The sequence below is a fragment of the Numida meleagris genome, chromosome 5, assembly GCF_002078875.1.
Source record: "Numida meleagris isolate 19003 breed g44 Domestic line chromosome 5, NumMel1.0, whole genome shotgun sequence".
Classification (NCBI taxonomy): domain Eukaryota; kingdom Metazoa; phylum Chordata; class Aves; order Galliformes; family Numididae; genus Numida; species Numida meleagris.
In genome coordinates, this window is record NC_034413.1 from 2,903,879 (window position 1) to 2,915,587 (window position 11,709).

Sequence of the window (11,709 nt, forward strand, 5' to 3'; positions counted from 1 at the left end):
CAGTGGAAAGCCCTACAGAAACCGAGTAGTAGTCCCACCAGATAATGAGTGATGACAACAACGCAAGAACATGCTCATGTGTTACCGAGGAGCACCAAGCTGCACTTAGGACAAATAACTCCTATGGATGAGCAGAGCCCCAGGAAAAAAAAAAGCCAAAACAGTCAAAAAATCATCAGAAGGAATACAGGTTTCAAATATAGGATTGCCGGAGGCGATCAGGTTTTTCAGGCTCCCCACAGTCATCAGTTCTGTGATTGCCAACCATTAGGGTTGAACAGGTGTCAAACAATGCAGCAATCAGTATCTCATTGGATTTGTAGAGCAAGAGACAACTGCAAATGCCAGAAGCTGAGAGGCTGCAGTTAAAGGCATAGGACCAGCGGGCCAATGCTATTTTACATACAGGATGGTGATGACCTTTGGTAATAGCCTAGAAACTGGAGACTTGGTTACAGAGCTCCCTCCACAGCAGGGACACGAAGCACCAGCACACAATTTTCTGATGTATGTTTTAATTCCTCATCTGCTCGTTACCTCTTGTCTGCCTGGAAATCACCATCCTCTCCCGACAGCCTGTAAGTCAATGCTATCCCCCTTCATTGTGAGTTCAGGCAGCTCCACCAGGGTTGCAGGGAATTAGAAGACCTGAAGTGACATAAATACATATTTTAATACAGATGTTGATGTAATTCTACATATTTATGGCAACGTTTATGTGTTGTATAGTCTCTATGCATCGTACAGGTATTATAAATACACTATACCTTTCCACTTCCATTCTTCTGATGGACATCTGTTTGCTTTTCCTTCAGTGTTTTCACAAGCTGATGATAAAACTCATTTAAAAAAACCCCTCTTTTTATACGACTTTTTCAGTAGAACAGATATTGAAAAAATATTGTGGATGTGCACATTCATCATGCATTGATAACTTTTTAGGACATTTAAAAGCCATGTCCTTTAGGGATTTCTTATTAAAAGTAAAAAGACTGTTATAAATGTAACAAATAATGATCAAATAGCTATATTAGATGTTATAGAGTGTATATTTTTCCCACTATACATTCATCTATATTTTTTAATCTAAGTACAATGGCAAAATAGTGGAAATTAAATCCCACTGGGTAACAAAAGGCAGTAGCACTTACTGTGTCCTTCCTGAGGAACAGCCACCAGAGGAGTAAAACCCACTTTATCAGGATGTCTACCTTCACGTGCCTTCAAAAAAAAAAAAAAAACAACCTAGATAAAAAAGAAAATTAACAGGAAAATATTAGCAGAGAAAACCTATTATATAGAGATTTAAAATGCTCATCTGTTAATTTTTGTCAGTGGCGTGAGAGAAAATGGTTTCAGTGTGTTTCAGATACATTTGCAGATAGCAGCTAAAGACATAAAAGAATATACAGCCTCTCAGAACGTACTGATAAATGAAATTTGAAAGAGCACAATAGCATGTCATTTATAGCATTGTAACACTGTCATGGCAATTTTAATGTAAAGAACATATACAGAATATTATATAAATATTAAAACTGTAACGTTAATTATAATGCAAATAACATAAATTAACACGAACTATTTAACACTTATCTGCTTCCCTAGACCGGAGCATTTCCCAGTCCTCTGCGGAAAGCTTTACAGATTGCTAGCACATCGTTCACACCAACAGCTGAAAGAGTTGTTCTCTATTCATTGGTTCTCCTGTGGAAAACACAGAACAAATCATTTTTCCAAAAAACTGTTGGACAAACTCATTTCAGTAGCATAGCATTAACCTCCCACCGGTAGCATGTCAGTCTTCATATTTCCCAGTACAATATTCTAATATTTTGTGGTTTCCAGCTTGCTTACCCAAACAACAGGACCTACATCACAGTGATCAGTCAGCAATCCTTCATTTCATAGAGCATTCAAATTTGTGCTAAGAATTTATACTACAAGTATGAGAAAATACTTCACACATAGTCTTCTTCAGTGACTTTGAAATGGCTTCAGCATCTCTTAAAATACGCTCTAAAAACACAACACATGATCAAATGTTTGCATCGTTTAAATTGGCAATTAGTTGTAACTTCTCCTTACTGAACTAAACCAGACCTTACGTTTGGATTTTTCATTTTATATTTATCAGTGTTTTCTAGCTAGGCAACCCAAAGCAAGTACCTTTCAGGTACCTTTCAGGTAAATACCCAACGCTGGCACAGTCCCAGAGTCACCTGGAGAGGCCCACAAGTGCCTCTCCTTGCTCGAAGCAGAGAAATAAAGACAATAAAAGTCTCAAGAAACAGCTGCAAATCCAAAACCTGAAGAACAAACCTAGAGGCAAGGGCAAAGCGAAAGATAAGAACGCAGCAACTGAACACGGAGTTACTGCTTAGTGCTAAAATTACTTGCAATGGGGAGGAAGAGAAAAGGAGGTGCTGAAGGGAGGAAGACAAAGGAGAGAAGCATGAAAGAAAAGGAGGGAAAGAAGACAACTCAAAATTTTGTCCAGTTGAATTGAAGCATTATATTTGACTGTGTTCTGCTTCTCCTGAAAATATGTCACAAGCATAAACCATGGGGTTTTTTGGTTTTTTTTTTTGTTTGTTTTGTTTTTTTAAACTTTAAGCACCAACCCTCCTGAGCTCTTCTATTTCATTCTATTTTTAGGCTGGACATTAGGAAATACTACTTTTCTGAAAGAGTGGTCAGGCGCTGGAATGGGCTGCCCAGGGAGGTGGTGGAGTCACCGTCCCTGGAGGTGTTCAAGAAACGTTTAGATGTTGTGTTGAGAGACATGGTTTAGTGGGGTTATTGGTGGTAGGTGGATGGTTGGACTGGATGATCTTGTAGGTCTTTTCCAGCCTAGCTAATTCTATGATTCCATGATTCATGTTTAGACATCTCCATCGGAGGCCAAGGGAGTGTTCCTGGACAGCCCTCAGTGGTCAGAAAGGGGCAGCAGGACAGTGTCCCAGCCCAAAAGAGGAGCTGTCAATGGAAGTAACAGACAACCTATGGGAAATAAATACGATGAGATGAAGATCTATGGAGAAAAAAAAAAGGGAGAAAAGGCTCAAGATAGAAAAGGCATGCACGGATTGAATGGGACACAAACAAAAGATTTGAAGGTGAAGACAGGGTTAGACAAACTACAGGTACAGAACACTTACATTCCTTTTCCTTCTTGATTTCTAATATGGAAGGTGGCCAGTAACATACCAAGTTAGTAGATGAACAAGCTGAACCAAACAAATTACATTTTACAGTCACAAATCACTGATCTAGCCTAACTGGACAACCAGGTGCAATGATCACTACCTACTTCTTCTCGCTATAGTGATTTTCATATTCATACTAAAGCATCTGAGCTTAAAAATGGCTTTCGTCTAATATTTTCCTTGAAAGCATCTCTGATGAGCTTCCTTATAAAGGTCACCCAGGGAGCCGCCTACTTCCCAGAGCCACCAGTGGGGATTCATAGAGGCAATTCTTTTAAAAATCCAAAGTTAGGGATGGATACAAAACCATCGATTAAAGACATCAGGGCTAAGAAAAGAAGAAATTAATTACAAGAAGTAACCTGACATGCTGCAGTGAGCCCTGTAGAGGTCCTCCAAGATGGTCAGGGGCTGGAGCAGATGGAACCTGCGCTTCTTGCAGGCAGAGGGAGTGATCTGTGGCATCTCCATCCTCAGAGAGCTTCAGAGCTCAAGGGGACAACGTTGAACAACCTGCTCCACCTGGATGTGCTCTGAGCAGAAGGCTGGGCTGGGCAGCCTGGAGGTTCCTTCCAACCCATGTGGGCCCACAGTTCTACAGGAAAAGCTTTTTGCAGAGTAGGAAATCTTCACAGCTTGGTATAATCACTAACAAGAAATTCTGCTTTCAGCTAGGGATATTAAATATGCTTTTCTCTTGGTTTCATAAAATCTGACCTTTCACAGGAAACGTGATCATTAGATGAAAACAATGAATCTCTGAGGGTGAAGGTCACGTAATTGTCTTCTGAAATATATTCTCCATGTGTTATCTGAGCTGCTTTGTTGCAAACGCACACGTAGTCATACTGCATGGCAATAGCACCTTTATTTACAGAATTTAAGGCTGCACTGAAAGCAGCGAAGAAATGATGAGTCCATTGGTGAAGACATTCAGTAATTAACAAGCAGCAGCTGTTTGTCTTTTTTTTTTTTTAGGGTACAACTGATTAAAATTGCATGCTTCATTTAAACAGAATTCTCTTGTACTTTACCAAAGAGGGAGAGAAAACTTCCTTCAAACAGAACAGTTGCGTTTCTGATTTACTGAACCTCTTTCCAGGTGAATATAAACTAGAAACCTATTGTTTTATTGTGTATAATATGCAGACAATATTTTAAAAAACAGAGTTCAAATATTTTGAATGTCAATCAGAAAGAAAGAAATCCAACAGTTGGAGCAACAAATTATTTCAGGCTGGAATTATTCTTCCTGTGCTATTTAGTTCTTACACATACATATATATACACATGTATATGAATATACATGTATATGTATACACACCAAAAACACATACAAACACATGTATATAGGCAGTATATAGGTGTATATTAGTGGAAAGTGACATGTTAGTACGAAGACTTTCTGGAAGTTAGACCAAGCAGAGGGTTGCTATCAACCTGTATGGTGCAACCTCCAATGCAACCAACCTACAGCAAAACTACTTAAAAAGATTTCTGCTTTGTGCTGCCAAGAAATTTGAATGTGGTTAGAAAGAATCTAAACAGAGACCAAATAAGAGCTGTAGATGTCCCTGTTTATGGCAGGGGAGTTGGACCAGATGGCCTTCAAAGTTCCCTTCCAACTCAAACGATTCTATCCTTCCATGACTCTACTCATGATGAGATCTCAGTTCTTCAATGCAGAAGACAAAGGCACAGTTAGATGCATAGGCTAGAGACAGAAGCTAATGAACTATGCACCAGAAACAAGGTGTATGTTTGAACTAGAGTAATTAATCTCTGCAACTATTTACCTAGTAGTGCAGTGGCTTCTCTACCATTATTCCAGCTCAGCCATGAGCAAGAATTTATAATCTGTTGCTTACGCGATGCCAGGGGTTAGATGTTGCTTGTTATGATCTGGACAAGGGGTACATCTTGTGCTGTAATACTTTGAAAGTAAATAATTTTTTTAAGCAAGCTCTAGTTTCTTGACAATACGCAGAATTAGAATGAGAACTTCTGGAAAACTTGAAAACGAGTTGCCTGATTCCAACCAGACATCACTCAAGCCTCAGAGCGTTAATTAAAAAAGAAAACTATTTATTATTTCCTTCACTAATGAATTTAACATTATGCTCCTGATAGCTGAACATCTGCCAGTTGCAGGAGTTACTCTTGCTTCTATTTGTTTAACACTGCTCTGTAGCTGGTATCTTCCCACTGAGCACTTCTTCAACTGCATTTTTAACACTTTGTAAGTACGTGTTCGAGGCAAGGTTTTCATGGGCCAGTGTCTTAAACACCTGAAAAGCGACAGAAATGCTTTATAACAAAGACCCAGGAAAGGGCATGCGTGTCTATATCTTTCATTGACAGAAACATTTCTGCTATCATAATTACCTTCCTCTTCCAAAACACTTAAGATAGCTGCATGAAAAGTTCAGAGCTTCCTTTGCACCCACAACCCTCGAGCTTCCAATATAACAAAAAGATTACAAAAAAAAATAGAAGGGAAGGGAGGAGCAGAAACAAAATCAAGTACCGTTATATTTTTCACCTTTAAAATTATGCTAGAGAGCCTTTCAGAGACTACTATAATCTTCATAATAATTATAGTCCATATTAGCTAATCTGAGTATTCAAGAAAAATGACGTGATTTCCATCACATCTGCTCAGAAAACATATTACATTCTTTGAGCCTTCCTATTTTTAAAATCTGTTTAAGGAATCCTTGAGTTAAGAATGTTCTTATAAAGAAAAATCTGTACTATTTACTAGTAATGAACACAGAGATAACACAACAGTAAGTGTAAGCTCCTTTAGTGACCTTAAATCAAACTCTGTAGGACGTTCTTGGTTCACAGCCACCTACTACACAGACATCCTCTAAAGCAGAAGAGAACATCTCACGCGAACATTCAAATATCCCAAACGTTTCAGCACATAGCAAGGCATCAGAAATATTTCTACAAAGTTTTCAAAACATAAGCATTTTCCTTCCAAATCACATGCCCTCAAGTTCTGCAGCACCGCTCCCACACTGACGCATCTGTCAAACCTATGTTGGAACACAGTGATTTTTCTCAAAAGAAGCGAAGTCACAGATTAAAACCAGAACATGCATACTACCATTGCCACCACCCCAGACAGAGCAAGGCATGTTCACTTCTGCTCATGTCCCTCATGGAAGGGCTCAGCTAACAAAGCAGAAGACATTCTTACGCCAGAGGTCATACTGGTACAAATTTTAAAATGGAAAAGACAAATTTGTAAGTAACCTCAACTTTCCTATGTATTAGCTTTTTTTCTACACGAAAAATGGCAGTCAGAGACATGAAGGGGCGTTTGTGTGTACGAATACCTCTGTACATGAAGTTAAAGCAACCGCTGAATCTTATACATCTTCAGAAAATACCAAAGAAGAACAATATAGAGAGGTCATCTACAAATCTGAGCACTAAAACACTTCCAAAATGCAGGAGCAAAGAGCAGCGTAATCACAAATTCAAAGTGAAACATCAATCACGCTTCTACAAACATACACCCGACAGGCTATACCTGCTATTTCACTAAATTGCTCCTTTGAAAGAGCTGTGTTTATTAGAAATTATTTTAAAATCGAGATATTTTTGAATGCTTGATATAGTCAAAGAGATATTTATGGACTATAAAGAAGCCAAGCAGACAAATCGTAAAAAACGGTAGTACTAATACAGTCTAATTCTGCCACCTAGTGACAAATTCCCCCACATAAATTCTCTAAAGCCAACGGTGTATGCATGGGAAGAACACTTTCAATGGACAGAAAGCACGAGAGAGTCAGCTATACAGTGCCACAGGCTTCAGTTCCTCTCTATTCCTGATGAGAATAGGGGGAATATTAAAGCACTGATATCTAAATCTCTCATCCTGATTCAGAGATTTTCTTTTTTCCTTTACCACCACAAACAACACTATCATTTTGTATTTAGTTCAAACGGAAACAGAGGCTCCACACAGTCTGCTGTGCTTTGAACACACTGAATAATAAGATACGTAGGAGAAAAAAGTCAATTTTCAACCTGTTACTCAGCTATTCCTCCTCTTTCAGACTCTTATCCCCCATTCAGGGCACTCTCTGCTCAGCCTCTGCAAGCACAATTAAAATTTGGCCCAAGTTTCCAAACCGAAGCAGAAAGGAGGCAGTGCTGAACTCACACATTAGGGGAGGCTGAAGGATGAGTATCTGATTCAGTTTTATCTCAAATTAGAACATGATCTGGTCACTGTATTCCCCACTCACATGCAGATGTCAGTGAGTATGGCTTTACAACTAGAGATTGTGTGCAGCACAATACCCCATGGACAATTCCCACCACATACAGGTGGACTGGAGCAGATCCCCACCAGCCATCATGCACCACCAGGGCTAGGACTGTTGTCTTGCTTGTATAAGATTTCTTCACAATTTATTCAATAAAGGACACATCTGAAAGTAACAGAAAAGAGTGTAGAAATAACAGTTAGGTGAACCTAGATATTCAGTAGTTCACTGAGTGTGTGTAATTCTCAAAAGTAAGCAATAGTTTAGTCCATGCAATGTTTTTCTGATCTCTAAAACAAGGTACTGCCTTTTATGCACATAGAGTGGGCAGAGATCCTAAATTCACCTCTTGTTTCAGAGGTTCTAAAACATTTAATTGAAGTAATTACTATGATAATAGATACTGGATTTCATTGCCACGACCATACTGTCCTTCCTACCGCACTGCAAAATGGTTCCAAAAGCTGCAGTCTGCTTCAGTACTACCAAAGGAAAGAGCTTAAGTTATCCTTCTGGAAACTTGCAAAGTTAAGGTGAAGTAAAAGATGTGAAACTATCACAGTAGGAGCAACAGATAACGAGAACATAGGAAAAGTAATAAAGCAGTTATTTCTCTTAATCAACATGTAAAATTGTATTTGCTTTCTTCAACAGAGGCAAACAGAAATACAGGATCAAGAGATCACTCATTATCTAACATTTACTCTTCTGCTTGCCTCTGGAAACCGTAAGCAGGTCTGACCCCACAGGAGGGGTTACTCTGCTTTTGGAAAACAAGCCATTTCCATAATTCTTTCAACCACAGATGTCTCACAGATATATTATCAACATTTTCTGGAAGAAAATTTGGCTTGCTTGATATCAATGGCAAAACTCCCATTAAATTCAAAGGCCAAGCATTTAGTTCTGCATCTGTAATGAAGCTGACATTCACACTAAATATTATCTGTGTGTGCAGTAACAAGGAGCCTTGATTTGGCAGACCATCGCCACACCGACCCACATGGCCTTCCCTAACATTCTGGCTCTGATAGCGGCTGCCGGGTGAAGGCCAAACAATGAAGCCTGACCCCGCTTAAGTTTGTAACAAAACTCCCATTGACCTGATTAGGGTAAAAAAAAAAAAAATTTGCAACAGCTTGGGCAAAATGGCGGCCAAAGCAGAGAAATGGGATTTCCTGGGTCTCAGCAGATGACCGCAGTGTTACAACAGCTCTGGAACAAAGCACGACCGCGACAGTGACCAAATGCAGCCGAGAGGCGCTGAGCCAAAGCGGTGTCACATGAGAGCGGCCTCCTAATGCCAAAACAAAACAAATTTCTCTTTTCAGAGCACACGGACCCCCGCCAGCTCCCCGTGACAGCGACTGTCTGAGCAGAGGAAAAGAGCCACGTCAACACCAGCCCAGACAAAGCTCGGCCTCAGCACTCGAGCTGCGTTCCCGTCTCTCGGCCTCGCTTTTTTCATTGGCAGCACCGTGTTTTGTGGTATTGTAGTATGCATTTACCAGAAAACACCTTCAACGTGCAACATTTACGTTTTCACCTCTCATGCTGCATTCACTAGGTTATTAAGTGGTAAGTTCGTCAAAGATTTTGAAAGGGAAGCAAGTGCAAATGAACATTTTTGGAGTTCTTGTGAAGAAAATCAAATTTGTTCTTACAAAAAAAGTAGGCATTAAATACTTCTTATACAAAGAAGTAAACTAGATTAACATTATATATACTTTTTCCACTCTTCTTGATCTAAAACTTCAGCAATCCATAACCACAGAGAAATGAATAAATCTCTGTGTAGAGAAAGGTGGACACCTGTGGCATAAAAATTCTTGGAAAGGGGCTGACATTTATTTTATTGGGAAAAATATAAAAATGAACCCCTTCAACTGCATCCTAAGGAGGAGGCTGGAATACGTTAGAACACAGAGAATTAATTCTGAAGAGACTTCTCTGTCTATCAGCCATCACAGCAGCAATGACCACTCTCAAAGTTTCATGTCTGCTGCCAAAAGTTGTAAAGAAAACCAAAGCCAATAATCTGCAAGCAGCTGCCAGCCCCACTGCTCTGCTCCTCTTTGCAAGACTCTTCTGCAGCCCAAAGCATTGTTGGGTTTGAGTTAGGCAACCTGGAAACCTCTGTAACTCCTCCTCAGACTTTTGGGTGAAATGATGGCTCTTTTGCCCCTCCCCAGCCTGACTGAAGTCTGCCTGCCATGTGGTCCCTTCTCCTCTGCCCATAAGCCCATCGCTGCCACTATTTACCACGATCCATAAATGCAGTTGCCTCGCCGAGTTTGTGTTTCACACCTTTCAGTCCACATCCCCTCCATATGTTCCACTTTACCTCCCCAAAAGTCATGTTCCAGTCCATGAATATATTTCAACCCGTGCATTCAAAGAAAAACATAACCCTTCCACTACGATGTTCACAACCAGCTCCCAGCTCACTCCAAGAGACTTTCCAGGGAGCGTTTCCCACTGATGCACAGAGCTGAAGCCCCAACAAGCAGCCCAGCATTTCTCCAGCCCCACCAGGTTTGTCACCGCCATCAGATGGCCTGGCCCCTGCCCAGGCTCCTCTGCTGTCATCTGGAACAAACTGTGCTCACACTGCCTCACTGATTCCTCATCTCAATTCAATTCCAAGTGCAAAATACCCTTTATTCTCTTCCTGATGAATTATCTCTATTTCTTCCTCCTCCTCCTGCAGTTCCAGCTCTGGAAAGCGTGAAGCCTACAGAATGCCTGGCTGTTATGCTAGCGGCCTGAAAAGAAAATGCTGGCCTTGCTTTTTCTACAACATAAAGAGAATAGAAAGCAGATGAAGATATCCGATTACATAGAAAAAACACTGATAAATTAGAATAAAATTCCATTTAGACCTCCTATCATCTGTCTTCTTAAGATGCCCTGGTGTTTAAACAACATTTGCAGCCATTCTCTAAAACAACTCAGGAAGAAAAAGTACTTGAAAAAAGATCAGCATAGCCACCAGCTCACATCTTATGCCAACAGTCAAACAAAGAGCAAACAAACAGCTCTGATGGCTGGCTGACAGCTCTGGGGATAATGTCCTAATGCAGCTATACTGCAAGTAACGAGATAGCCAACAGTTTTACTAAGCACACGTTGGTGATACCTACGGTAATATACAAGAATGTTATGAACTTGCTTTCTCATTCCAAAGGTTTGTGGTGTTCAGGCTGTGCCCCCTACCAAGCCAGTCCTCATGGTCTCCTCTTGGAGGTGACATGGGGTCGGGGGGTTCTGGCAGTAGCCTTCAACCTCCCTCATCTTCTCCTCCTGACCCCCAGGCACAGGAAGAAGCCTACTTCCATACACTGATCTCATGGGACAGGGACTACAAAAACATGTTGGTTATCACCAATTAAAATTGCCCCCAAATCAGCAACAGGATCAAGAGAGAAATAAACAATTAATGAACTACTGAATCTGTGGAAGTTACCTTTTAAAAAACCAGAATGTACTTCAATTGCATCTCAAAATAACCTGTATTAAGTCCTGAACTCACTATGACCCATTGGCAGAAATCAGCATTTATTCACACTGCTGAGCTCAGCAAAGTCACTGCATTGTACCAGAGTCTGCTGGAATGACAAAACAGCCTCTGGCCATTAAAGGCTACATGTAAAAAGAGAATATTTTCTTGGTTTGAATCTAATTCCAGTCAATAATTAACTCATTTGAGGTGGGGAGGAGAAAAATAAAGTCACTTAATGGGGGAAATCAAGCAAAGAAAGAAAATATAGGCAGAATTGAAATCACAACACCTTTAAAATCTTGTAGGATTATGCTAATCTGGAAGCATCCTCTCAAGGAACCAACTCTGTGGTCACACTACCTTATCTTAAAAAAATAAAATTCCTATCAAATATATTATTATTATTATTTATTTTTACAAAATTACTGACTATGTAAAACAACTACATTGTGATTTCTAATTGAATTCCAATTTCAACCCACAATCAGCAAACGAGAAAAAAATAACAAGAAGTGTCTTTCATAGTTTTACCCTAATAAATGCGCAAAGGAAGACTCGGAACCAAGCAAGCATATCGCCTGTGCACGTAAATGGCAAAGCTTCAGCTCAAAAAACATAACGTTCTCATTCAGAACTGGGCAACCAGTGAGCTAAAGGTTGGCTTTTTGGTTGCTGACTAGAAACACTTTGTTCTAAACCAATCTGTCAA

At 40.0% G+C, this 11,709-nt stretch overlaps 1 long non-coding RNA gene across 3 annotated transcripts in view; it reads right to left on the reverse strand.

Moving 5' to 3' along the window:
• LOC110399399 overlaps positions 1-11,709 on the reverse strand; it is a 35,502-nt gene that overhangs the window by 2,983 nt on the left and 20,810 nt on the right. For all 3 annotated transcript variants that reach the window (XR_002439159.1, XR_002439158.1, XR_002439157.1), the window contains 2 exons: positions 1,152-1,707; positions 538-648 (listed from right to left, as the gene is read on the reverse strand). This is a non-coding gene — a long non-coding RNA (uncharacterized LOC110399399). The remainder of the gene's footprint in view (positions 1-537; positions 649-1,151; positions 1,708-11,709) is intronic.